At 52.0% G+C, this 26,940-nt stretch overlaps 1 protein-coding gene across 1 annotated transcript in view; it reads right to left on the reverse strand.

Moving 5' to 3' along the window:
- robo1 (roundabout, axon guidance receptor, homolog 1 (Drosophila)) overlaps positions 1 to 26,940 on the reverse strand; it is an 809,035-nt gene that overhangs the window by 175,550 nt on the left and 606,545 nt on the right. The window lies entirely within an intron of this gene.

The following is a 26,940-nucleotide window of genomic DNA, read 5'->3' on the forward strand; positions in this document are numbered from 1 at the left end:
CGTGCACGCGGCCTGTAAACACAGCCAGCCCTGTACCCCCACACCCCCATACAAACACAGCCAGCCCTGTACCCCCACACCCCCATATAAACACAGCCAGCCCTGTACCCACCCCCAGCCCCAGAAAACACAGCCAGCCCTGTACCCCCCCGCCCCCATATAAACACAGCCAGCCCTGTACCCACCCCCAGCCCCATATAAACACAGCCAGCCCTGTACCCCCCCACCCCCATATAAACACAGCCAGCCCTGTACCCACCCCCAGCCCCATATAAACACAGCCAGCCCCATACAAACACAGCCAGCCCTGTACCCCCACACCCCCATATAAACACAGCCAGCCCTGTACCCACCCCCAGCCCCATACAAACACAGTCAGCCCTGTACCCCCACACCCCCATATAAACACAGCCAGCCCTGTACCCACCCCCAGCCCCATATAAACACAGCCAGCCCTATACCCACCCCCAGCCCCATATAAACACAGCCAGCCCTGTACCCACCCCCAGCCCCATATAAACACAGCCAACCCTGTACCCACCCCCAGCCCCATATAAACACAGCCAGCCCTGTACCCACCCCCAGCCCCATATAAACACAGCCAGCCCTGTACCCAGCCCCAGCCCCATATAAACACAGCCAGCCCTGTAACCCCACACCCTCATATAAACACAGCCAGCCCTGTACCCCCACACCCCCATATAAACACAGCCAGCCCTGTACCCCCGACCCCCATATAAACACAGCCAGCCCTGTAACCCCACACCCCCATATAAACACAGCCAGCTCTGTACCCCACACCCCCATATAAACACAGCCAGCCCTGTAACCCCACACACCCATATAAACACAGCCAGCCCTGTAACCCCACACCCCCATATAAACACAGCCAGCCCTATACCCACCCCCAGCCCCATATAAACACAGCCAGCCCTATACCCACCCCCAGCCCCATATAAACACAGCCAGCCCTATACCCACCCCTAGCCCCATATAAACACAGCCAGCCCTGTAACCCCACACCCCCATATAAACACAGCCAGCCCTGTACCCCCCACCCCCATATAAACACAGCCAGCCCTGTACCCCCCCACCCCCATATAAACACAGCCAGCTCTGTACCCCACCCCCCCACCCCCATATAAACACAGCCAGCCCTGTACCCACCCCCACCCCCATATAAACACAGCCAGCCCTGTACCCCCCCACCCCCAAATAAACACAGCCAGCCCTGTACCCCACCAACCCCATATAAACACAGCCAGCCCTGTACCCCCCCACCCCCATATAAACACAGCCAGCCCTGTACCCCCCCACCCAGCCCCATATAAACACAGCCAGCCCTGTACCCACCCCCAGCCCCATTTAAACACAGCCAGCCCTGTAACCCCACACCCCCATATAAACACAGCCAGCCCTGTATCCCCCCACCCCCATATAAACACAGCCAGCCCTGTACCCCCCCACCCCCATATAAACACAGCCAGCCCTGTACCCCCCCCACCCCCATTTAAACACAGCCAGCCCTGTAACCCCACACCCCCATATAAACACAGCCAGCCCTGTATCCCCCCACCCCCATATAAACACAGCCAGCCCTGTATCCCCCCACCCCCATATAAACACAGCCAGCCCTGTACCCCCCCACCCCCATATAAATACAGCCAGCCCTGTACCTCCCACCCCCAAGGACTAATAGGAAGGACTTGCATTTATATAACACCTTTCACAACCTCAGGACCACCCAAAGTGCTTTACAGCCAATGAAGTACTTTTGGGGTGTAGTCACTGTTGTAATGTGGGAAACGCGGCAGCCAAATTGCGAACAGCAAGCTCCCACAAACAGCAATGTGATAAATGACCAGATAATCTGCTTTAGTGATGTTTGTTGAGTGATAAATATTGGGCCTGTGACACCGGAAAAGAGAAGTGAAGGGGAAGTGAGAGGGAGCATGGGGGAGGGTGAGAGAAGGGGAGAGGGGACAGAGGGGAGCGAGAGAAGCGGGAGAGAGAGAGAGAAGGGGAGAGAGAGAGGAGGGGAGGTGAGAGAAGGGGAGAAGGAACAGAGGGGAAAGAGAGCAGCGGAGAGAGAGAAGGGGAGAGAGAGAGAGAGGGGGGAGAGAGAAGGGGAGAGAGAGAGGGGAGAGAGAGAAGGGGGAGAGAGGGGACAGAGAGAAGTAGAAAATGGGGAGAGAGAGAGAGAGAGTGAGGGGGAGAAAGGGGGAGAGAGAGAGAGAGAGGGAGAAAGGAGGAGGGAGACGAGAGAGAGTTGGAGAATGGGGATAGAGAGAGGGAGAAAGGGAGGTGTAGAATGGGGAGAGAGAGCGGGGAGAAAGGGGGGAGAGAGGGAGAGGAGAGAGAGGTGGAGAATGGGGAGAGAGAGGGGGAGAGAGGGGGAGAAAGGGGGAGAGGGGGAGGAGAGAGAGGTGGAGAATGGGGAGAGAGAGGGGGAGAGAGGGAGAAAGGGGGGAGAGGGGGAGGAGAGAGAGGTGGAGAATGGAGAGAGAGATGGTGAGAAAGGGGAAAAGGGAGAGGAAAGAGAGGTGGATAATGGGAGAGAGAGGTGGAGAATGGGGAGAGAGAGGGGGAGAAAGGGGTCGGAGAGAGAGGTGTAGAATGGGGAGAGACAGTGAGGGGGGAGGAAGAGAGGTGTAGAATGGGGAGAGAGAGGGGGGAGAGAGAGGTGGAGAATGGGGAGAGAGAGGGGGGAGAGAGAGGTGTAGAATGGGGAGAGAGAGGGGGAGAAAGGGGGGAGAGGGGGAGGAGAGAGAGGTGGAGAATGGGGAGAGAGAGGGGGAGAGAGAGAGGGAGAAAGGGGGGAGAGGGGGAGGAGAGAGAGGTGGAGAATGGGGAGAGAGAGGGGAGAGAGAGAGCTGGAGAATGGGGAGAGAGAGGGGGGAGAGAGAGGTGTAGAATGGGGAGAGAGAGGTGGAGAATGGGGAGAGAGAGTGGGGAGAGAGAGGTGGAGAATGGGGAGAGAGAGGGGGGAGAAAGAGGTGGAGAATGGGGAGAGAGAGCGGGGAGAAAGGGGGGGAGAGAGGGAGAGGAGAGAGAGGTGTAGAATGGGGAGAGAGAGGGGGAGAGAGAGAGGTGGAGAATGGGGAGAGAGAGGGGGGAGAGAGAGGTGGAGAATGGGGAGAGAGAGGGGGGAGAGAGAGGTGGAGAATGGGGAGAGAGAGGGGGGAGAAAGAGGTGGAGAATGGGGAGAGAGAGGGGTGGGAGAATGGGGGGCAGTGGATGATCAGCCTGTTGTGATTGGAGATCTCACTGTCTGTACATCCTCCTTTTTGGCAATAAGTCAGTTTTACAAACTTCGCAATTAGCTGAGAGAGAAATTCCCAAAAGGAGACTTGTCTGGTTTTGAAAGCCAGGTGGGTGGTCACTCTCAGGAGACCCCCCCCTGCCCGCCTCTCCAATCCTGAGAGATAAAAGTGCTTCTCGTTCGAGCCCACGAGGCCAAAACCACATAACTTTCCATCTCCGCTTAAAGCAACAGGGCCCTCGTCCCCATCTCCAATAGGAAGAGGCGGCCCTCCAGGATCGCCCCGGGGTCTCCAGGATCGAAGATCGATCTCCAGGCACAGCTGTGAGCAACACCCCGGGGAGAAGACGCATCGGGATGTTAAAACCTGTTGCGTGCTTTTAAATTTCTTTGAATTAGTTGCATAAAGAAAATATCCACGGTGAGGAAGGAGGGCTGTTTGACTGAAGCTGAGATTTATCCGGTCTCTTCGCTCCTCGAATGGCCGTGAGAAGCCGGGGCGCTGTGAGGGTGGGAATGAGCTGGGGGACCAATGGGGAGGGGGGGGGGGCCGGGGGTCGGGAACAGTGGGAGACGGCAAGTCATGTGATTGGAACCTCCAGGAATATGTCCAAGCAGTGTTGGCCACCCCTGCTAACCTCTCTTCCCCTCAGCAGAAGAATAACCATTGCCGCCCAAGGTAAGCCGCTGGTCTGAGCCCAAAGCCAATGTTTTACAGGGGGGGGTGTGTGAGGTGGAGCCAAATGTGACTGGGGGTCTTCAGGCGCAACCCAAGCCCCCAGAGGCTCCATGTTCTCACAAACTCTTTACACAAGGATGATGTCAAACAGAAAAAGGAAGATTTACATTTACATAGTTGCCTTTCACGTCTCCAAAGCACGTTACAGCCATTGAAGTACAATGCAGTACCAGAAATGCGAGGGTACTCCTATCAGGAAAGGATGAACAGGCTGGGTCTCTTTTCTCTTGAAAAGAGAAGGTTGAGGGGTGACCTGATAGAGGTCTTTAAAATGATGAAAGGTTTTGATAGAGTGGATACAGAGAGAGTGTTTCCACTTGTGGGGAAGAGCATAACTAGAGGCCATCGATATAAGATAGTCACCGAGAAATCCAATAGGGAATTCAGGAGAAACTTCTTTACCCAGAGAGTGGTGAGAATGTGGAACTCGCTCCCACGGGGAGTGGTTGAGGCGAATAGTATCGATGTATTTAAGGGGAGAAACATAGAAAATAGGTGCAGGAGTAGGCCATTCGGCTCTTCGAGCCTGCACCACCATTCAATAAGATCATGGATGATCATTCACCTCAGTACCCCTTTCCTGCTTTCTCTCCATACCCCTTGAACCCTTTAGCCATAAGGGCCATATCTAACTCCCTCTTGAATAGATCGAACGAACTGGCCTCAACAACTCTCTGCAGTAGGGAATTCCAGCAGTTCACAACTCTCTGAGTGAAGAAGTTTCTCCTCATCTCGGAAGGCTGGACAAGTGTATGAGGGAGAAGGGAATAGAGGGATACGTGGACAGATTTAGATGAGGGAAGACGGGGGGAGGCTCGAGTGGAGCATAAACGCCGGCATGGATGGGCCGAATGGCCTGTGTCTGTGCCGTATATCCGATGTAATCCTCTGTAATGATCTGTTTCAAAGTGTAGCACTAAACTGAGCAAAGTGATGGGGGTGCTAAACAGAATGTGGGGGGCAGGGGGGAGCATGTTCAGAAGTGAGGGAGAAAGCTGGTAGACCTCAAAAAGGCCCCAATTTAAAGGCAGCCTGACTGCAAAGTCACATTCGGGTTTCCACCATCTGTTTGGAATTGTGTTGGCATATTTAGATTTTCTATTCTAAACAGTGGTCGCCGGCTACAGGCTGAAGCACGGGGCCCTGGAGAGCTGGGAGCGAGGGCTTGTTTACAGAGACAGGCCTGCAAAGCAGGCAACGCACTCTGCCTTCCTGTTTATGTAGTGGTGGCAGCTCCTTGACAGACCGCTCTCTTCACAATGCTTGGAAAATCTGTCAGCGGGGGAGGCAAGAGGTTTAAATAAATACCAAAACCCGCCCCAATCAGCAATGAAGCCTGCCCCGCCTTCAGAAAGGGACCCACTTCTGCTCTCCAGCCTCCACATTAACTTTTTGACCCCGTCGACCCCAGCTTTTCAAAACCGAGCCACTGCCCCCTTCGTGGTCCGCCGGGAGAGTGCACTCTGGGTAAGAAGGCCAGTCTTTGCTCAGAGCAAGACACAGCTCGGTGGGTCGCACTCTCTCTCCCGCCTCGGAGTCAGAGGGTCGTGGGCTCGAATCACGTTCGGCTTCAGCATGTAATTCAGGCCCACATTCCCAGTGTTAGTACTGAGGGAGGGCAGCACTGTCGGAGGGACAGTACTGAGGGAGTGCCGCACTGTCGGAGGGGCAGTACTGAGGGAGCGCAGCACTGTCGGAGGGGCAGTACTGAGGGAGCGCCGCACTGTCGGAGGGGCAGTACTGGGGGAGAGCCGCACTGTCGGAGGGGCAGTACTGAGGGAGCGCCGCACTGTTCGGAGGGGCAGTACTGAGGGAGCGCCGCACTGTCGGAGGGGCAGTACTGAGGGAGCGCCGCACTGTCGGAGGGGCAGTACTGAGGGAGCGCCGCACTGTCGGAGGGGCAGTACAGAGGGAGCGCCGCACTGTCGGAGGGGCAGTACAGAGGGAGCGCCGCACTGTCGGAGGGGCAGTACAGAGGGAGCGCCGCACTGTCGGAGGGGCAGTACTGGGGGAGAGCCGCACTGTCGGAGGGGCAGTACTGAGGGAGCGCCGCACTGTCGGAGGAGCAGTACTGAGGGAGCGCCGCACTGTCGGAGGGGCAGTACTGAGGGAGCGCCGCACTGTCAGAGGGGCAGTACTGAGGGAGCGCCGCACTGTCGGAGGGGCAGTACTGAGGGAGCGCCGCACTGTCGGAGGGGCAGTACTGAGGAAGCGCCGCACTGTCGGAGGGGCAGTACTGAGGCAGCGCCGCACTGTCGGAGGGGCAGTACAGAGGGAGCGCCGCACTATCGGAGGGGCAGTACAGAGGGAGCGCCGCACTGTCGGAGGGGCAGTACTGGGGGAGAGCCGCACTGTCGGAGGGGCAGTACTGAGGGAGCGCCGCACTGTCGGAGGGGCAGTACTGAGGAAGCGCCGCACTGTCGGAGGGCAGTAGTGAGGGAGCGCCGCACTGTCGGAAGTGCAGTACAGAGGGAGCGCCGTTCTGTCGGAGGGGCAGTACAGAGGGAGCGCCGCACTGTCGGAGGGGCAGTACTGGGGGAGAGCCGCACTGTCGGAGGGGCAGTACTGGGGGAGAGCCGCACTGTCGGAGGAGCAGTACTGAGGGAGCGCCGCACTGTCGGAGGGGCAGTACTGAGGGAGCGCCGCACTGTCGGAGGGGCAGTACAGAGAGAGCGCCGCATTGTCGGAGGGGCAGTACTGAGGGAGCGCCGCACTATCGGAGGGGCAGTAATGAGGGAGCGCTGCACTATCGGAGTGGCAGTACTGAGGGAGTGCTGCACTGTCGGAGGGGCAGTACTGAGGGAGCGCTGCACTGTCGGAGGGGCAGTAATGAGGGAGCGCTGCACTGTCGGAGTGGCAGTACTGAGGGAGGGCAGCACTGTCAGAGGGGCAGTACTGAGGGAGCGCTGCACTGTCGGAGGGGCAATGCTGAGGGAGCGCTGCACTGTCGGAGGTGCCGTCTTTCGGATGAGACGTTAAACCGAGGCCCCGACAGCTCTCTCAGGTGGATGTAAAAGATCCCAAGGCCGTTATTTTGAAGAAGAGCAGGGGAGTTATCCCCGGTGTCCTGGGTCAATATTTATCCCTCAACCAACATCACTAAAAAAAAAACAGATTATCCGGTCACTATCACATTGCTGTGTGTGGGAGCTTGCTGTGCGCATACTGGCTGCCGCGTTTCCCACATTACAACAGCGACTACACTTCAAAAAGTACTTCATTGGCTGTAACGGGTTTTGGGACGCCCTGAGGTTGCGACAGGCGCTATAGAAACACAAGTCGCTTTCTTTAATGCACTTCCAATTCGCTTCCTGTGTGCAGGATTTCGAAGTCAAGAAAAATATCTGAAAGGCAGCAGGGAGCAACCTAGCAGTAAATGTTTGGGCTTATCCACTAAATACAGCCTGCCTAATGCCAAACCTCACCCTTGAGAGAGCCATGCATTGCACAGATCCAGTTCCTTCTGTGTTCAACATATGTTTCTGGTGGAGACAAGCAGCCGTATTGCGGGAGTCTCTGCTTTTTCTTGGCTTTGTGGTTTGCGAAATTTGAACGCATCTAAAACTCTGCTGCCCCGTGTCCTAACTTGCATTCCCGTTCAACCATCACCTCCTGTGCTCGCTGACCTACATTGGCTCACAGTCCAGTGCAGTCAGAATTTTAATATCATAATCCTTATAGAAACATAGAAAATAGGTGCAGGAGCAGGCCATTCGGCCCTTCGAGCCTGCACCACCATTCAAAATGATCATGGCTGATCATTCACCACAGTACCCCTTTCCTGCTTTCTCTCCATACCCCCTGATCCCTTGAGCTATAAGGGCCACATCTAACTCCCTTTTGAATATATCTAACGAACTGGCCTCAACAACTTTCTGTGGTAGAGAATTCCACAGGTTCACCACTCTCTGAGTGAAGACGTTTCTCCTCATCTCGGTCCTAAATGGCTTAACCCCTTATCCTTAGACTGTGACCCCTGGTTCTGGATTTCACCAACATCGGGAACATTCTTCCTGCATCTAACCTGTCCAGTTCCGTCAGAATTTGATATGTTACTGCTACTATTACTACTACTTGTGGCTAAGAGTACATTTTGTAAGATGGGAAAGGCGTGTAACACCACCAGCTAATTCTATGACTCGCTCTCCTGTTTAGAGAGGCTGAGCTGTGGGAACAGAACCCACGCCATCACCGCAAAATTATTCATTCCCTTAATTTGTACGCATCTCAGATTCCTCTCCAAGCCACACACCATCCTGACTTGGAAATATATCGGCCGTTCCTTCATCGTCACTGGGACAAAATCCTGGAGCTCCCTCCCTAACAGCACTGTGGGAGCACCTTCACCACACGGACTGCAGCGGTTCAAGAAGGCGGCTCACCACCACCTTCTCAAGGGGCAATTAAGGATGGGCAATAAATGTCGGCCTTGCCAGTGACACCCACTCCCTGAGAACACTTAAATGGTTCACCAAACAAGTAAATAATGATTTGTATTTCTATAGCGCCTTTCACAACCACGAGACGTCCCAAAGCGCTTTACAACCAATGAAGTACATTTTTGAAGTGCAGTCACTGTTGTAATGTGGGAAATGCGGCAGCCAATTTGCGCAAAGCAAGCTCCCACAAACAGCAATGTTACAAGGACCAGATGATCTGTAGTTTAGTGATTTTGATTGAGGGATAAATATTGGCCTAGGCACCGGGGAGAACTCCCCTGCTCTTCTTCAAAATAGCGCCGTGAGATCTTTTACGTCCTCCTGAGAGGGCAGGCGGGGCCTCAGTTTAACGTCTCGTCCAAAAAACAGCACCTCTGACAGCGCAGCACTCCCTCAGCACTGCACTGGAGTGCCAGCCTGGATTTTGTGCTCAAGTTCCTGGAGTGGGATTTGAACCCACAACCTTCTGACTCAGAGGCGAGAGAGAGAGAGAGAGAGAAAGAGAGAGAGGGAGAGCTACGCACTGACCCACGGCTAACACAAATCTTGTTCCTGATTTTAGGATTTATCTACCAATGAAATAACAGTGCTAAGACCCGCCCTTTCCAAATCTCCTGGTCCAAGAGACTCAGAGGATTGAGCAACGAGTGCAACATAGGAAGGACAAAAGGATAGGGAGTTATTTGAGCACCTCGGGCTGGATGTGAAGGCCCCAATGGACCACACATTTAGGGTTAGGGTTAGGATTAGGGTTAGGCCTGTGGGCCTCAGTCTGGGCAGCCTGGCCAAGTGGCTGAAGGCCGAAGTAGCAGCAATCCAAGGGAGGTGAAGAATTTTCCAGGTTTGATTCCCATGAGCTCCAACTCCAGGGAAATTCGGTTTCTAACGCCGTTAAGGAGCGGCTAAGGGCTTACCATCGGCGGGGACCAGGTTCCTGGGCTGACGGGAAATGTGGTTGGGTGGTGGGGGCAGCACCAAGACGTACCGCTGGGTGTTCGGCCGCCACCCACGCGGTGACATCATCGAGCGTGCCACGCCCCCTTGCCGCCGCGGCCGCGAGATTCGGTGAGTACGGTGGCCTTAGCGGCCGGCGTCCATACAGCCTGGGAAAGGTGGCGACATGTTGGGGGTCCCAGGGCGGGAGTGTCCGGGGAGCAAGGTACGTGGTTATGTGTATTTTTTTTTAGGATTTATGTATTACTGGGACCAGTGGGGAGGTGTGGGTTCAGAGAAGGTGTTGGAAACGTTTTTTTCACATTTTGTTTCATCTCACAAGCCGGCGAGCCGACCATGGGGAAATTCGGTCGGCCTCCTAAACTCCCGCTCCATTGGCGCCCGAGGATGCGTGTGCAAAGCCACTTTTAGCGCTGCTCTCTCATCTTTGGGCGGCAAAACTGAATTTGGCAGTTTGAGGTGGTGATTACCGCCTGCCGTTAAAATCAGCACTCAGCCGGTGTCATCGCCTCAAAAACGGCGGGACTGAATTTCAACCCCTAGTTGTTCAAAATTATGAGTGGGTCCGAACATAGTAGACAGAGAGAAACTGTTCCCATTGGTGGAAGGGTCGAGAACCAGAGGACACAGATTTAAGGCGATTGACAAAAGAACCAAAGGCGACATGAGGAAAAACTTTTTTACACAGCGAGTGGTTAGGATCTGGAATGCACGGCCTGAGAGGGTGGTGGAGGCAGACTCAATCGTGGCTTTCAAAAGGGAGTTGGATAAGTACCCGAAGGGAAACACTTGCAGGGCTACGGGGAAAGGGCGGGGGAGTGGGACTGGCTGAAGTGCTCTTGCAGAGAGCCGGCACGGGCTCGACGGGCCGAATGGCCTCCTTCTGTGCTGTAACCATTTTATGATTCTATATCTCTCTCAGTGTCAGTACTGAGGGAATGCTGCACTGCTCCTCAACAGATATCACTTTATGTTATCTGATCATTACCACATTGCTGTTTGTGGGAGCTTGCTGTGCGCAAATTGGCTGCCGCGATTCCCACATTACAACAGTGACTGCACTTCTAAAAAGAAAAGTACCTCATTGGCTGTAAAGTGCTTTGGGACATCGTGAGGTTGTGAAAGGCGCTATAGAAATGCAAGTTCTTTCTTTCGTTCATTCTATTTTTCTGGCCTGTGCTGACTGAGGTGAGCGCAGCTTGAGCAATGTTTTGGACACTAGAATTGGCCTCAGCACCTCTTTCTTGGGGGCGGGGGGTTTGTTGGGTGAGGGGTATCAAGAGATGTGAGTCAAAGGCGGGTAAATAGAGTTGACGGGCAGATCGGCCCTGATCGGAGTGAATGGGGGGGAACAGGCTTGATGGGCCAAATGGCCTCCTGCCGGCCCTAGACACAACCGCTCACTTTCCCACAGCCAAACGGATACTGCTCCTGAAAATGTTGAAAGTGTTTAGGAATCGAGGATTTGGGGGTGACAAAGGGAGAGAGAGGAGAAATGCCTACAGGCCTTCGCTCCTGCCCGAGCTGCACTAAGGCTCTGTCCCAGAGTATTGTCAGTAACCAGGGCAGGCAATGCAGCAGAAAGCATCGGATTTTCCCCACAGCCCCCGTCCGTCCCTCGCTCAATGCCTCCACTGACGGGCGAGACGGACGTGGGGGAGGCTTTGATGCCAGGGTCCGTGTAAAAAGGGCTCACAAAGCATCCTCCGCCAGCTGGGAAATACCTATTGTTTTACAGGAAAACGGGCACTGCAATTTCTGATGGGATGAGTGTGCCATTGAAACGTCGGGTGGGTTTTTTTCCCTTTACATCTCCAGGTCTCACTGTCCTCGGTGTTGCGATCTCTTTAACGGTGTGACTTACATCATTAGAAGGAGACCACTCGTCCCATCATGCCTGTGTCGGCTGTTTGACAGAGCGACCCGATCAGTCCCACTCCCCCCCCCACCACCGCTCTTTCCCCTTAGACCGCCAACCTTTTCAACTATTTATCCCTTTTGGAAATCACTATTGAATCTGCTCCCGCCGCCCTTTCAGGGGTTATGAGGAGTGGGTGAGGGGGTTATGAGGAGTGGGTGAGGGGGTTATGAGGAATGGGTGAGGGGGTTATGAGGAATGGGTGAGGGGGTTATGAGGAGTGGGTGAGGGGGTTATGAGGAGTGGGTGAGAGGTTTATGAGGAGTGGTGAGGGGGTTATGAGGAGTGGGTGAGGGGGCTATGAGGAGTGGGTGAGGGGGTTATGAGGAGTGGGTGAGGGGGTTATGAGGAGTGGGTGAGAGGTTTATGAGGAGTGGTGAGGGGGTTATGAGGAGTGGGTGAGGGGGTTATGAGGAGTGGGTGAGGGGGTTATGAGGAATGGGTGAGGGGGTTATGAGGAGTGGGTGAGGGGGTTATGAGGAATGGGTGAGGGGGTTATGAGGAGTGGGTGAGGGGGTTATGAGGAATGGGTGAGGGGGCTATGAGGAGTGGGTGAGGGGGTTATGAGGAGTGGGTGAGGGGGTTATGAGGAATGGGTGAGGGGGTTATGAGGAGTGGGTGAGGGGGTTATGAGGAATGGGTGAGGGGGTTATGAGGAATGGGTGAGGGGGTTATGAGGAATGGGTGAGGGGGTTATGAGGAATGGGTGAGGGGGTTATGAGGAGTGGGTGAGGGGGTTATGAGGAATGGGTGAGGGGGTTATGAGGAGTAGGTGAGGGGGTTATGAGGAATGGGTGAGGGTGTTATGAGGAATGGGTGAGGGGGTTATGAGGAATGGGTGAGGGGGTTATGAGGAATGGGTGAGGGGGTTATGAGGAGTGGGTGAGGTGATTATGAGGAGTGGGTGAGGGGGTTATGAGGAATGGGTAAGGGGGTTATGAGGAGTGGGTGAGGGGGTTATGAGGAATGGGTGAGGGGGTTATGAGGAATGGGTGAGGGGGTTATGAGGAATGGGTGAGGGTGTTATGAGGAGTGGGTGAGGTGATTATGAGAAGTGGGTGAGGTGATTATGAGAAGTGGGTGAGGGGGTTATGAGGAATGGGTGAGGGGGTTATGAGGAATGGGTGAGGGGGTTATGAGGAATGGGTGAGGGGGTTATGAGGAGTGGGTGAGGTGATTATGAGGAGTGGGTGAGGGGGTTATGAGGAATGGGTGAGGGGGTTATGAGGAGTGGGTGAGGGGGCTATGAGGAGTGGGTGAGGGGGTTATGAGGAATGGGTGAGGGGGTTATGAGGAGTGGGTGAGGGGGTTATGAGGAGTGGGTGAGGGGGCTATGAGGAGTGGGTGAGGGGGTTATGAGGAGTGGGTGAGGGGGTTATGAGGAGTGGGTGAGGGGGCTATGAGGAGTGGGTGAGGGGGTTATGAGGAGTGGGTGAGGGGGTTATGAGGAGTGGGGTAACTGCATGCGGAAGAAGGAGCAGAGATAGAGGGTGAAAGATTTTGTTTTACGTCTGGAGTTTGGCCAAAGACTGTCACGGCCACGCAATGTGCTTGGGCCGTGTTGAAGACCCTCACGCTGCGCTCTTACCTGCGACATTGGCTGAGCAATGGTCCTTTGCTGGAGCACTGCTTGCATCCACAGCCTCCTGACCCAGAGGCAAGAGTTTTACCCACTGAGACACGGCTCACACCTACTAAAAATGACAGAAGAATTGAACCATCTAAAGGATGGATCGCTCTCCTGGGCCCAGTAGTAATGTCGAACATTACTTTGAGTTACATTAACAGCACCTCCCAAAACCCACGACCTCCACCACCTCCAAGTCACACACCATCCTGACTTGGAAATATATCGTCGTTCCTTCATCGTCGCTGGGTCACAATCCTGGAACTCCCTCCCTAACAGCACTGTGGGAGCACCTTCACCACACGGACTGCAGCGGTTCAAGAAGGCGGCTCACCACCACCTTCTCAAGGGGCAGTTAGGGGATGGGCAATAAATGCCGGCCTTGCCAGGGACACCCACATCCCACAAGCAAATTAAAAGAGTTTTAATTTTTGGTTAGGATTCCTCAAAAGGAGAAGCCTTATAGTCTTTATAAATCGCAATTCTGTCTGTACATTATAGTGAAGGAATGATCAAATCACACGCCGTTAACGAACAGAAACATACGTGCTCACACACACATGCTCTCACACACTCACACACATGCTTGCACACACGCTCACGCTCATACGCACACGCTCACACACACACGCATGCTCACTCTCACACACACGCTCATATGCACACGCTCACACACACTCGTTCACACACACACGCTCACACTCACGCTCATATGCACACGCTCACACACACTCGTTCACACACACACGCTCACACTCACGCTCATATGCACACGCTCACACACACGCTCATATGCACACGCTCACACACACTCGTTCATACGCACACGCTCACACACACTCGTTCACATGCACACGCTCACACTCACACGCACTCGTTCACACACACTCGTTCACACACACACGCTCACACTCACGCTCACATGCACACGCTCACACTCACGCTCACATGCACACGCTCACACACACTCGTTCACATGCACACGCTCACACTCACATGCACACGCTCACACACACTCGTTCACACACACACGCTCACACACACGCTCATATGCACACCTTCACACACACACTCGTTCACACACACGCTCACATGCACACGCTCACACACACTCGTTCACACACACACGCTCACACTCACGCTCACATGCACACGCTCACACACACTCGTTCACACACACACGCTCACACTCACGCTCACATGCACACGCTCACACACACTCGTTCACACACACACGCTCACACTCACGCTCACATGCACATGCTCACACACACTCGTTCACACACACACGCTCACACTCACATGCACACGCTCACATGCACACGCTCACACACACGACAAAGTGCCACATAACAGACTTGCCAGCAAAGTTGAAGCCCATTGAATAAAAGGGACAGTGGCAGCATGGATACGAATTGGCTCAGTGACAGGAAACAGAGAGCAGTGGTGAACGATTGTTTTTTTGGACTGGAGGAAGGTATATAGTGGAGTTCCCCAGGGGTCGGTACAAGGACCACTGCTTTTCTTGATATATATTAATGACTTTGACATGGGTGTACGGGGCACAATTTCAAAATTTGCAGATGACACAAAACTTCGAAGTATAGTGAGCAGTGAGGAGGATAGTGATAGACTTCAGGAAGACACAGACAGGCTGGGAAATGGGCGGGCACGTGGCAGATGAAATTTAACGCAGAAAAGTGTGAAGTGATACATTTTGATAGAAAGAATGAGGAGAGTGTCATCTATGTATGCTTGGGATTACTAGCCACCAGGAGGCACCACTGTCGGAGGTCATTGGGCTGTACGCACGGGTGTGTGGGCCAGGTATATAAAGGAAGCCACCATGTAATGCGGGCACTTTTGAGCCAGGTTTACAGTATTCAGTCTATCGAGTTATTACATACACAACATTTGGTGACGAGGTAACTCAAGAACCTTCGCATGCAAAATGAGCACCATTGGAATTCTGGAGAGATTCGTGGAGGGAGAGGACTGGTCGGATTTTATCGATCGCCTGGACCAGTACTTCGTGGCCAACAAAATGGAGGGTGCTACTGACGCAGTTAGGCGCAGGGCGGTTTTCCTCACTGTTCGCGGTCCGAAAATCTATGGCCTCACAAAGAATCTCCTCTCGTCTGCACGTGGAACGGACAAGGACTATGAGGAATTGTGTGCTCTGGTACGTGACCATCTCAAACCAAAAGAAGGCATCATCATCTCACGATATCGATTCTACACGCATGTTCGTTCTGAGGGCCAGGATGTGTCGGAATTCGTCACCGACCTAAGACGTCTTGCTGGGCCATGTAAGTTCGAAGACGTGTTGGGAGACATGCTGCGAGATTTCTTCGTAATAGGAATCAACCACGAGGTGATCCTCCGGAAGTTATTGGCTGCGGAAACGCTGAATTTGAGCAAGGCCATCGCAATTGCCCAGGCATGCATGACGACAGATAATAATTTGGCAGATATCATCAAAGAGTCGGAGCTCCACGGCAAGTATTGTAAACAAGATTGTGTTGTCGTATGTCAGAGCTGCTTATGGCAGGGCCTACTCGACTGCGCATGGAAAACCTGCAGCTGCTCAAAGTCCGCCAACGGGTACGAATCCGATTTCACCCTGTTGGCATTGTGGGGGCAATCATCGGCATCATCAGTGTCGTTTTAAACAGTACATCTGTAAAAGCTGGTCGAAAGTGGAGCACCTTCAGCGAATGTGTCCGCAACTGAGCAAGCGTGCTGCGACTCGCCACGTGGATGATGGTGATCAGTCCAGCGCGGACCTGGATATGCAACCCGAGATACCCGAGCAGGAAGTGTATGGACTCTATTCATCCTGACAAAGAGCCAACCGATAATGGTTAAAATGAAACTAAATGGTGTGCCAGTATCGATGGAATTGGACACGGGTGTGAGTCAGTCGATAATGAGCCAAAGGACATTCGACAAGCTGTGGGATACTAAGGCTGTGAAGCCTAAGCTGAGTCCAGTCAATGCCAAGTTGCGTACTTACACCAAAGAACTCATACCGGTGATTGGCAGTGCAGTTGTCAAGGTGTCGTATGATGGTGTGGTTCATGATCTACCGTTATGGATCGTTCTAGGAAATGGTCCAACGCTGTTCGACAGGAATTGGTTCGAAAAAATCAATTGGAATTGGAACGATATCAAAGCGTTGTCATCGGTGGATGACACTTCGTGTGCTCAAGTGCTGAGCAAGTTTCCCTCGCTGTTTGAACCGGGCATCGGCAATTTCACAGGAGCCAAGGTGCAGATTCACCTGCACTCGGGTGAAAGACCCATCCATCACAAAGCTCGGGCTGTTCCGTACATGATGAGGGAGAAGGTTGAAATTGAGCTGGACAGACTCCAACGTGAAGGGGTCCTATCACCGGTCAAATTTAATGAATGGGCCAGTCTAATTGTTCCTGTGTTGAAGAGTGATGGCACTGTCAGGATTTGTGGAGACTACAAGGTTACGAACAACCGATTTTCGAAGCAGGATCAGTACCCGTTACCAAAGGCTGATGACCTGTTTGCAACGCTAGCCGGTGGGAAGTCGTTCACTAAACTGGATCTGACGTCGGCCTACATGACACAGGAGCTCGTCGACATGTCGAAGAAACTTACGTGCATCAACACTCATAAAGGACTGTTTATCTACAACAGGTGTCCTTTTGGAATTCGCTCAGCTGCAGCCATATTTCAGAGGAACATGGGGGGTCGACTGAAGTCTGTCCCCAGAACCGTCGCGTTTCAAGATGACATTCTGGTTACAGGCCGCGACACTGCCGAACTCCTGAACAATGTTGAAGAGGTTCCATATCGTCGGGACAAAGCGGGACTCAGGCTGAAACGTTCGATGTGTGCCTTCATGGCACCGGATGTCGAATTTCTGGGGAGGAAGATTGCTGCTGACGGCATCAGGCCTACGGACTCAAAAACCAAGGCCATCAAAAATGCACCCAAGCCTCAGACTGTGACGGAGCTGCGTTCGTTCATTGGTCTACTCAACTACTTCGGTAATTTCCGACCTAGATCGAGCACTTTATTAGAGCCACTGCACATGCTGCTCAGAAAAGGCGACAACTTGGTTTGGGGTATGTCTCAAGATAGAGCTTTCAAGAAAGCTACTAATCTGCTTTGCTCTAACAAGCTGCTGGCACATTATGATCCATGTAAGCATCTAGTATTGGTCTGCGATGCTTCATCATATGGGGTTGGCTGCGTGCTCCGACAAGCTAATGAGTCAGGTAAACTACAACCTGTTGCGTATGCTTCAAAAGGTTTGTCAAAGGCGGAAAGAGCCTACAGCATGGCAGAAAAAGAAGCTTTAGCCTGCGTGTATGGGGTTAAAAAGATGCATCAATACCAGAGAGGTCTCAAGACCAAGCTCTCTCTCGTCCATCCTGACTTGAACAATCGTATTGAAAACAGACGTCAAAATCAGCAGTGGTATCATGATCGTGCTGCTGAGTCACTCGACATCTCTGTTAACGATCCTGTGTATGTGCTAAATTATGGTCAAGGTCCCAAGTGGGTCGCCGGTACTGTTATGGCCAAGGAGGGTAACAGAGTGTTTATCGTCAAGCTCAAGAATGGGCAAACATGCAGGAAACATGTTGATCAGATAAAGCTGCGGCACACGGATGAACTGGAACACGTTGAGGGAGATACGATCAGTGACCAACCAACCTATATTCATTCATCAGAGGACTCCGCCGTCATCAATGAATCTGGACTTTCAATCCCTGACATGGTCATTGCCACTCCCATCAGATCGGCTACCCAGCCCCCAGTCATAACTGACTCAGAACACTCGCCCAAGGCTGGAGTTGAACTGAGATGATAAATTTGTGAGCGGAAAGCCCCGGACCATCTTAACTTGTAAAAAGACTGATACTAAGATCTTGAAGGGGGATGTTGTCATGTATGTATGCTTGGGGTTACTAGCCACCGGGGGGGGCACCACTGTCGGAGGTGATTGGGCTGTATGCACGTGTGTGCGGGACAGGTACATAAAGGAAGCCACCATGTGATGTGGGCACTTTGGGCCCGAATAAAGTTGAGCCAGGTTTGCACCTGAGTGAGTTGACAGTATTCAGTCTATCGAGTTATTACATACATAACAGAGAGGACATTTAAATTAAATGGTACAAGCCTAAAGGGGGTGCACGCACAAAGAGACCAAGGGGTATATGTGCACAAATGGTTGAAGGTGGCAGGGCAGGTTGAGAAAGCAGTTAAAAATGTCTACAGGATTCTGGGCTTCATAAATAGAGGTACAGGTAGAGAGTCCGGAATCTGGAAACCGCAGGACCAAGGCCGTTCCAGATCTCGGGTATTTCCGGATTTTGGAACGTCTTTGCGACGTCTTGAATCCGGAAAGGCCCGGGCCGAGGTGGGAAGTGGGGGTAGCGGCAGCGTGTCAGGGATCGGTGGCCGGGAAAAACCTGCAAAAAAGGAAAGTGAAAGTTTTTATTTTTTAATTCTTTTTCAGCGATTTAGTAGATCCGGGTTTTCTGAATTTTTATTTTTTGTTTTTTGGAATTTTTGGGGTGTTTTTCCCCACTCTCTTGACCCAACTCGCAGCGGTAATCAGTTTAAAAAAATGTCCGGATTTCGGAGTACACAAGTGTGGAAATTATGATGAACCCGTATAAAACACTGCTTCGGTCCCAGCTGGAGTATTGTGGCCAATTCTGGGCACCACACCATAGGAAGGATGTGAAGGCCTCAGAGAGAGTGCAGGGGAGATTTACCAGAATGCTTCCAGGGACGACTCTCACACACACATTCACACACACACACACACACATTCACACACACACACACACACATTCACACACAAACTCACTTACACTCACACACACACATATTCACACTCAGAAAATAACTCGCACACACTCACACTCTCACTCACACACACTCTCACACACACACAAACACATTCACACACAAACTCACTTACACTCACACACACACATATTCACACTCAGAAAATAACTCGCACACACTCACACACACTCTCACACACACACTCTCACTCACACACACACTCACTCTCACACACACTCTCACTCTCTGACACACACACACTCACACACTCACTCACTCACACACTCACTCACACACACTCTCACTCACACACACACCCACACTCTCACACACACACTCACACACACACTCACACTCTCACTCACACACACACTCACACACACACACTCACACTCTCACTCACACACTCACACACACACTCACACACTCACTCACACACACACTCACACACACACTCTCACTCACACACACTCACACACACACTCACACTCTCACTCACACACACACACTCACTCACACACACACTCTCACTCACACACGCACACACACACTCACACACACACACTCACTCACACACACACTCTCACTCACACACACACACACACACTCACTCTCACACACACTCTCACTCTCTGACACACACACACTCACTCTCACACACACTCACTCACTCACACACTCACTCACACACCCACACTCTCACACACACACTCACACACACACTCTCACTCACACACACACACTCTCACTCACACACACACTCTCACTCACACACACACTCTCACACACACACTCACACACTCACTCACACACACACTCACACACACACTCTCACTCACACACACACCCACACTCTCACACACACACTCACACTCTCACTCACACACACACACTCACACACACACTTTCACACACACACTCAATCACACACTCTCACTCTCACACACACACACTCACTCTCTCACACACACACTCACACACACTCTCACTCTCACACACACACACACTCACTCTCACACTCACACACACACTCACTCTCACACACACACACTCACTCTCACACACACACGCACACTCACTCTCACTCTCACACACACTCACTCTCACACACACACTCACTCTCACACTCTCACTCTCTGACACACACACACTCACTCTCACACACATACACACACACACTCTCACACACACACACACTCACTCTCACACACACACACACACGCACACGCACACTCACACTCACACTCACACACACTCTCACACACACACACTCACTCTCACACACACACACACACACGCACACTCACACTCACACTCACGCACACTCACACACACACACTCACACACTCACTCACACTCACTTTCACACACACTCACTCTCACACTCACTCTCACACTCACTCTCACACACACTCACTCTCACACTCACTCTCACACACACGCACACACTCTCACACTCACACTCACTCTCACACTCACTCTCACACACACGCACACTCACTCACTCTCACTCTCACACTCACACTCACTCTCACTCTCACTCTCACACACACATAAACACACACCCAGAGCCAACCCTTTAGGTTCTGCCACTGATTGTGATTGCCGAGCGCCAGTACAATGGAATCTTTGTTTCTCTCTCTCTCGCTCACACTCAATTATCATACTCAGTTTGTATAATAAAAGTGCCCAGTTCCCTCTCCCTCTGCCATCGCTGAGCACAGCTCGGTGAAACATGAAGCCAAAAGTCTTGTTTCACTGCAATTTCCTTTTTGCAACAAATATTCCAGCGTTCCCTAGTTTCACAGAGCAGCTGAACAATTCCTCTATTCTCTCCGCATGGCATTCCCCCAAATCCTGCTGTCTCCAATCAAACCTCTCCCAACACCCAGAGTAACAGCCAAGCTCCAAACACTGCAGTGAAACAGCACTGCAAGCAGCGACACAACACAATTTATTACAGCCTATTAAAACCATTCAAATAAAGTGATTTGTTCTTAAAGTGATATTACAAGTCGAAGCAAGCTGGTCTCTTGTTGATATTGGTTGAGGGATAAATATTGGCCCCAGGACACCGGGGAGAAGTCCCCCGCTCTTCTTCGAAATAGTGGCCGTGGGATCTTTTACGTCCACCTGAGAGAACAGATGGGGCCTCAGTTTAACGTCTCATCCAGAAGACGGCACCTCCGACAGTGTGCGTGCTCCCTCAGTATTGCCCCTCCGACAGTGCAGCGCTCTCTCAGTACTGCCCCTCCGACAGTGCAGTGCTCCCTCAGTACAGCCCCTCCGACAGTGCAATGCTCCCTCAGTACTGCTCCTCTGACAGTACAGCACTCCCTCAGTACAGCCCCTCTGACAGGGCAGCGCTCCCTCAGTACAGCCCCTTCAACAGTGCAGCACTCCCTCAGTACTGCCCCTCCAACAGTGTAGCGCTCCCTCAGCACTGCCCCTCCGACAGTGCAGCACTCCCTCAGTACAGCCCCTCTGACAGTGCAGCGCTCCCTCAGTACTGCATTGGAGCATCAGCCTGGATTATGTGCTCAAGTCCCCAGAGGCGTGCTTGACACAACGACCTTGTGCCTCAGAGGTTATCACAGTGATGTATGTAGCCTGCTTTACCCAGTCCTCCACCCCGCCATTTAACAAGAGTGAAGGAATGTAATCGATGTGGTGCACGCTGTTTCCCCACAGTAAAGCACCATGACTATGGACACATCGGAGCTGCATTACTTCAGCTCGAAGACTACCAATTAAGACCGACGCCTGTACACATTAAATCCACGATCACTGTGCCGGGATGGCAAGCCTATCGCAGAAACTCCAAGATCCAACTCGAGGAGCCTCTGCTGCAAACCTCCCCCCCTCATAGCTCAACTTAGAAATGCCCCACACAAGGAGCAGGAGTAGACCACCTAGCCTCTCGAGCCTGCTCCGCCATTCAATAGACTCATGGCTCATCATCGACCTCAACTCCACTTTCCCGCCCGATCCCCATATCCCTTGATTCTCCGAGACTCCAAAAATCATCTTGAATATACTCAACGACTGAGCCTCCACAGCTCTCTGCGGGAGAGAATGCCAAAGATTCTCCACCCTCTGAGTGAAGAAATTTCTCTTCATCTCAGTCCTAAATGGCCGACCCCTTATCCTGAGTATCCTGTGACCCCTGGTTCTGGACTCGTCAGCCCGAGGGGAAACATCCTCCCTGCATCTACCCTGTCAAGCCACATGGGCAGTTACTAACTGATGGAGCTCATGAATGTCCTCACACTTTGCTGAGCTCAACACGGATGATTAGAACTGGCCTTGGTACTGCCTGGGCTCAGAACAGGAGGGGTTGGAGTGGATGGGGCGGGAGAAATGGGGAACAATGTTAGCCAGGGGTCCCACCCCAAGTTGTTACGACCTTGACTGCATTGCCTGAAAGGGATTTATTTGACAGATTCTTAGCTTTGGCCAAAGACTGTCCCAGCCACACGCGGGCTTGGATCGAGAGAACGCTCTCGCAGTATAGCCTCTCATTACACAAGGACACTTCTCTGCCTGGCCTTTCAAATAGCAGCTTCAGAAAGTGATACAGCACAGGAGGCCATTCGGCCCATCGTGCCTGTGCTGGCTCTTTGAAAGAGCTCTCCAGTTAGTCCCACTTCCCCCTGCTCTTTCCCCATAGCCCCGCAAATTTTTCCTTTTCAAGTATATATCCAATTCCCTTTGGAAAGTCACTATTGAATCTGCTCCCACCGCCCTTTCAGGCAGCGTGTTCCCGATCACAACATTTCCGCCTCTGGTTCTTTTGCCGATGATCTTAAATCTGTGTCCTCTGGTTACCGACCCTCCTGTCACTGGAAACCGTTTCTCCCTATTTGCTTTCGCAAAATCCCTCATTATTTTTAAATTATAAATTATTTATATGATTACAAAAAACCTCAGCAGACAACATAGAAAGGCTGTCAACAGAGGCAGTCCCTTGGAATCGAGGAAGACTTGCTTCCACTCCAAAAGTGAGTTCTCAGGTGACTGAACAGTCCAATACGGGAATTACAGTCTCTGTCACAGGTGGGACAGACAGTGGTTGAGGGAAAGGGTGGGTGGGACTGGTTTGCCGCATGCTCCTTCCGTTGCCTGCGCTTGTTTTCTGCATGTTCTCATAGAAACATAGAAAATAGGTGCAGGAGTAGGCCATTCGGCCCTTCGAGCCTGCACCACCATTCAATAAGATCATGGCCGATCATTCACCTCAGTACCCCTTTCCTGCTTTCTCTCCATACCCCTGATCCCTTTAGCCGTAAAGGCCATATCTAGCTCCTTCTTGAATATATCCAAAAAAAACTGGCATCAACAACTCTCTGCGGTAGAGAATTCCACAGGTTAACAACTCTCTGAGTGAAGAAGTTTCTCCTCATCTCAGTCCTAAATGGCCTACTCCTTATCCTTAGACTGTGTCCCCTGGTTCTGGACTTTCCCAACATCGGGAACATTCTTCCTGCATTTAACCTGTCCAGTCCCATCAGAATTTTATGTTTCTATGAGATCCCCTCTCATCCTTTAGTGAATATAGGCCCAGTCGATCCAGTCTCTCCTCATATGTCAGTCCAGCCATCTCGGGAATCAGTCTGGTGATCCTTTGCTGCACTCCCTCAATAGCAAGAACGTCCTTCCTCAGATTAGGAGACCAAAACTGATCACAATATTCCAGGTGAGGCCTCACCAAGGCCCTGTACAACTGCAGTAAGACCTCCCTGCTCCTATACTCAAAGCTCCTTGCTATGAAGGCCAACATACCATTTGCCTTCTTCACCGCCTGCTGTACCTGCATGTCAACTTTCAATGACTGATGTACCATGACACCCAGGTCTCGTTGCACCTTCCCTTTTCCTAATCTGCCGCCATTCAGATAATATTCTGCCTCGGCATTGAGACTCGAGGTGCTCAGCGCCCTCCCGGATACTCTTCCTCCACTTAGGACGGTCTTTAGCCAGGGACTCCCAGGTGTCGGTGGGGATGTTGCACTTTATCAAGGAGGCGTTGAGGGTGTCCTTGAAACATTTCCTCTGCCCACCTGGAGCTCGCTTGCCGTGTCGGAGTTCTGAGTAGAGTGCTTGCTTTGGGAGTCTTGTGTCAGGCATGCGAACAATGTGGCCCGCCCAGTGCTGTTTTGCTGGGTCACACCCCGACCCTGATGATGCTGTCTCCTCCTCTCTGGGGTACAGTTCCATGGGGGCCAGGTGCTATCGAAGTGTGAGGACCCCCCATAGTGAGTATCGGCAGGATATTAGACGTGAGCCAATGCCGTTCATGATCCTGGCGCAGACACATATAGATCCACCTTCCTAAAGCGCTCACAGTGCAGCAATCAGACGTGGGGGCCCGAGCTGATTTTATGTCCTGTCCCTTACCCTCCCACCCGCCCCACACCCAGCTCCCTTCCTGCAGGGTTGCCAAGGTCACGTGTGTCACCACCCCGGCTGAGATTGGCCAGCTCGATGAACCTTGGCGATGGAGAGGCAGAATTGGCCAGGGTTCCTGCTCCAATGTCAAGTCCGGCGTCACCAGAGGTCAATGGCTTCAAGGGCAGATGGGGAATGGAGCAGTGTGTTTAGTGATGTGCGAGTGTGTGTAAGTGAGTGTGCGTAAGTGAGTGTGCGTAAGTGAGTGTGCGTAAGTGAGTGTGTGTGAGTGTGTGTAAGTGAGTGTGTGTATGCAAGTGTGTGTATGCGAGTGTGTGTATGCGAGTGTGTGTAAGAGAGTGTGTGCTTAAGAGAGTGTGTGCTTGCGAGCGTATGTATGAGAGCGTGTGTAAGAGTGTGTGTAAGCGAGTGTGTGTAAGAGAGTATGTGTGTTTGAGTGTGAGTAAGTGAGTGTGTGTATGCGAGCATATGTAAGAGAGTGTGTGTATGTGAGTGTGTGTATGTGAGTGTGTGTATGCGAGTGTGTGTATGCGAGTGTGTGTAAGAGAGTGTGTGTAAGTGAGTGTGTGTAAGTGAGTGTGTGTGTATGTGAGTGTGTGTCTGCGAGTGTGTGTATGCGAGTGTGTGTATGCGAGTGTGTGTATGCGAGTGTGTGTATGCGAGTATGTGTATGCGAGCGTATGTATGTGAATGTGTGTAAGAGAGTGTGTGCATGCGACTGTGTGTAAGTGAGTGTGTATGCGAGCGTATGTATGTGAATGTGTACAAGAGAGTGTGTGCATGCGAGTGTGTGTAAGAGAGTGTGTGTATGCGAGTGTATGTAAGAGAGTGTGTGTATGCGAGTGTATGTAAGCGAGTGTGCGTATGCAACTGTGTTAATATAAGTGTGTTTGGGATTGTAAGTATGTACATTTTCATACACTCCAGAGATTTGAGCACAAAAATCCAGGCTGACACTCCAATGCCAGTGCTGAGGGAGTGTTGCACTGTCCGAGGGGCCGTTTTTCGGATGAGACATTAAACTGAGGCCCCCATTTGCCCTCTCAGGTGGATGTAAAAGATCTCACGGCCACTATTTGGAAAAAGAGCAGGGGAGATATCCTCGGTGTCTAGTGGCCAATATTCATCCCTCAACCAACATCACTAAAACAGATTATCTAGTCATCATCACATGGCTGTGTGTGGGAGCTTGCTGTGCGCGGACTGGCTTTCGTGTTTTCCACATTACAACAGTGACTACACTCCAAAAATACTTCATTGGCTGTAAAACGCTTTGCGACATCCTGAGGTCATGAAATGCGCTGTAGAATTTTTATTTTCTTATTTTATGTCTGTGTTTGTGCACATGTATCTGATTGTGTGTATGTGTGTGTGTGAGTGAACACGAGTGTCTGTTTGTGAGCACGAGTGTGTGCGTATGTATTTGCATGAGCGTGTGTGTGTGTGTGTGTGTGTGTGTGTATGTGTGTGTGCATGTGGTATGTGTGTGTCTGTATATGTGTGTCTATATGTGTATGTGTATTATATATGTGTGTGTATGTGTGTATGTATATGTGTGTGTGTCTGTGTGAGTGTATGTGTGTGTGTATATGTGTGTATATGTGTGTGTATATGTGTGTGAGTGTGCGTATGTGTGTGTGTGTATATGTATGTGTGTGTGTGTGTGTGTGTATGAGTGCATGTATGTGTGCATGACTGTGTGTGCATAATGCGTGAGCATGTGAGAAGTTCAATTGCCAGAGGGCAGGTAGACACGGCACGGTGTGTTGCCGGATGCAGTTGCTCGGTGAGCTCGGTGAGTGGGTCAGACAGGCGTCTGCACAGATTGGTCCGCTGCACAATTAGAGGCTCCAGGGGACGGTTTCAGCCACAACAGAAAGCAGCCTGAGGCATCTTACACCACCCCGGGGAAATCTGGGCACAAGAGGCGCTCTTTACCTGGGACGTTCCTTGGGGAACGCCTGGTCTAAATGATCCTGCTCAGAGCAAATGTGGTCTGCGGCGTGCTGAGTTACAGTTAAGGGGAAGGTCGAGTTTGTGTTATACAGCAGGGAAATGATTCTGTTTGGTGTCTGAACACAGAACCATCTTGTGGCTAAAACAAACATGTCAAATCCATCGGATGGTGGGACTGAATCGTTGACTGATGAGGGTCGATTTGCGTCGTTTGACAGGGCAGATGCTGAGAGGTTGTTTGCCCTGGCTGAGAGTCACAGTCTCAGGTTAAGGGGGCGGCCATTTAGGACTGAGGAAGAGGTGCTCCTTCACTCAGAGGGTTGTGAATCTCTGGAATTCTCTCCCCCAGAGGGTTGTGGAGGCTCAGTCGTTGAGTATATTTAAGGCAGCGATCAATAGATTTTTGGGCACTAAAGGAATCAAGGGATATGGGGATCGGGCGGGAAATTGGAGTGGAGGTAGATGATTGGCCGTGATCTCATTGAATGGCGGAGCAGGCTCGAAGGGCCATATGGCCGACTCCTGCCTCTCTTTCTTAGGTTCTTAAGTTCCAATTTTATCATATGTTTGCAGCAGAGAAGGAGGCCATTCAGCCCATCGAGCCCGTGCCGGCTCTCTGCAAGAGCACTTCAGCTCCACTCCCCCGCCCTTTCCCCGTAGCCCTGACGATTTTTTTCCTTCAGGTACTTATCTAACTCTCTTTTGAAAGCCACGATTGAGTCTGCCTCCACCACCCTCTCAGGCCGTGCATTTCAGATCCTCACCACTCGCTGCGTAAAACAAGTGTTTCCTCATG

The sequence above is a fragment of the Pristiophorus japonicus genome, chromosome 11, assembly GCF_044704955.1.
Source record: "Pristiophorus japonicus isolate sPriJap1 chromosome 11, sPriJap1.hap1, whole genome shotgun sequence".
Classification (NCBI taxonomy): Eukaryota; Metazoa; Chordata; class Chondrichthyes; family Pristiophoridae; genus Pristiophorus; species Pristiophorus japonicus.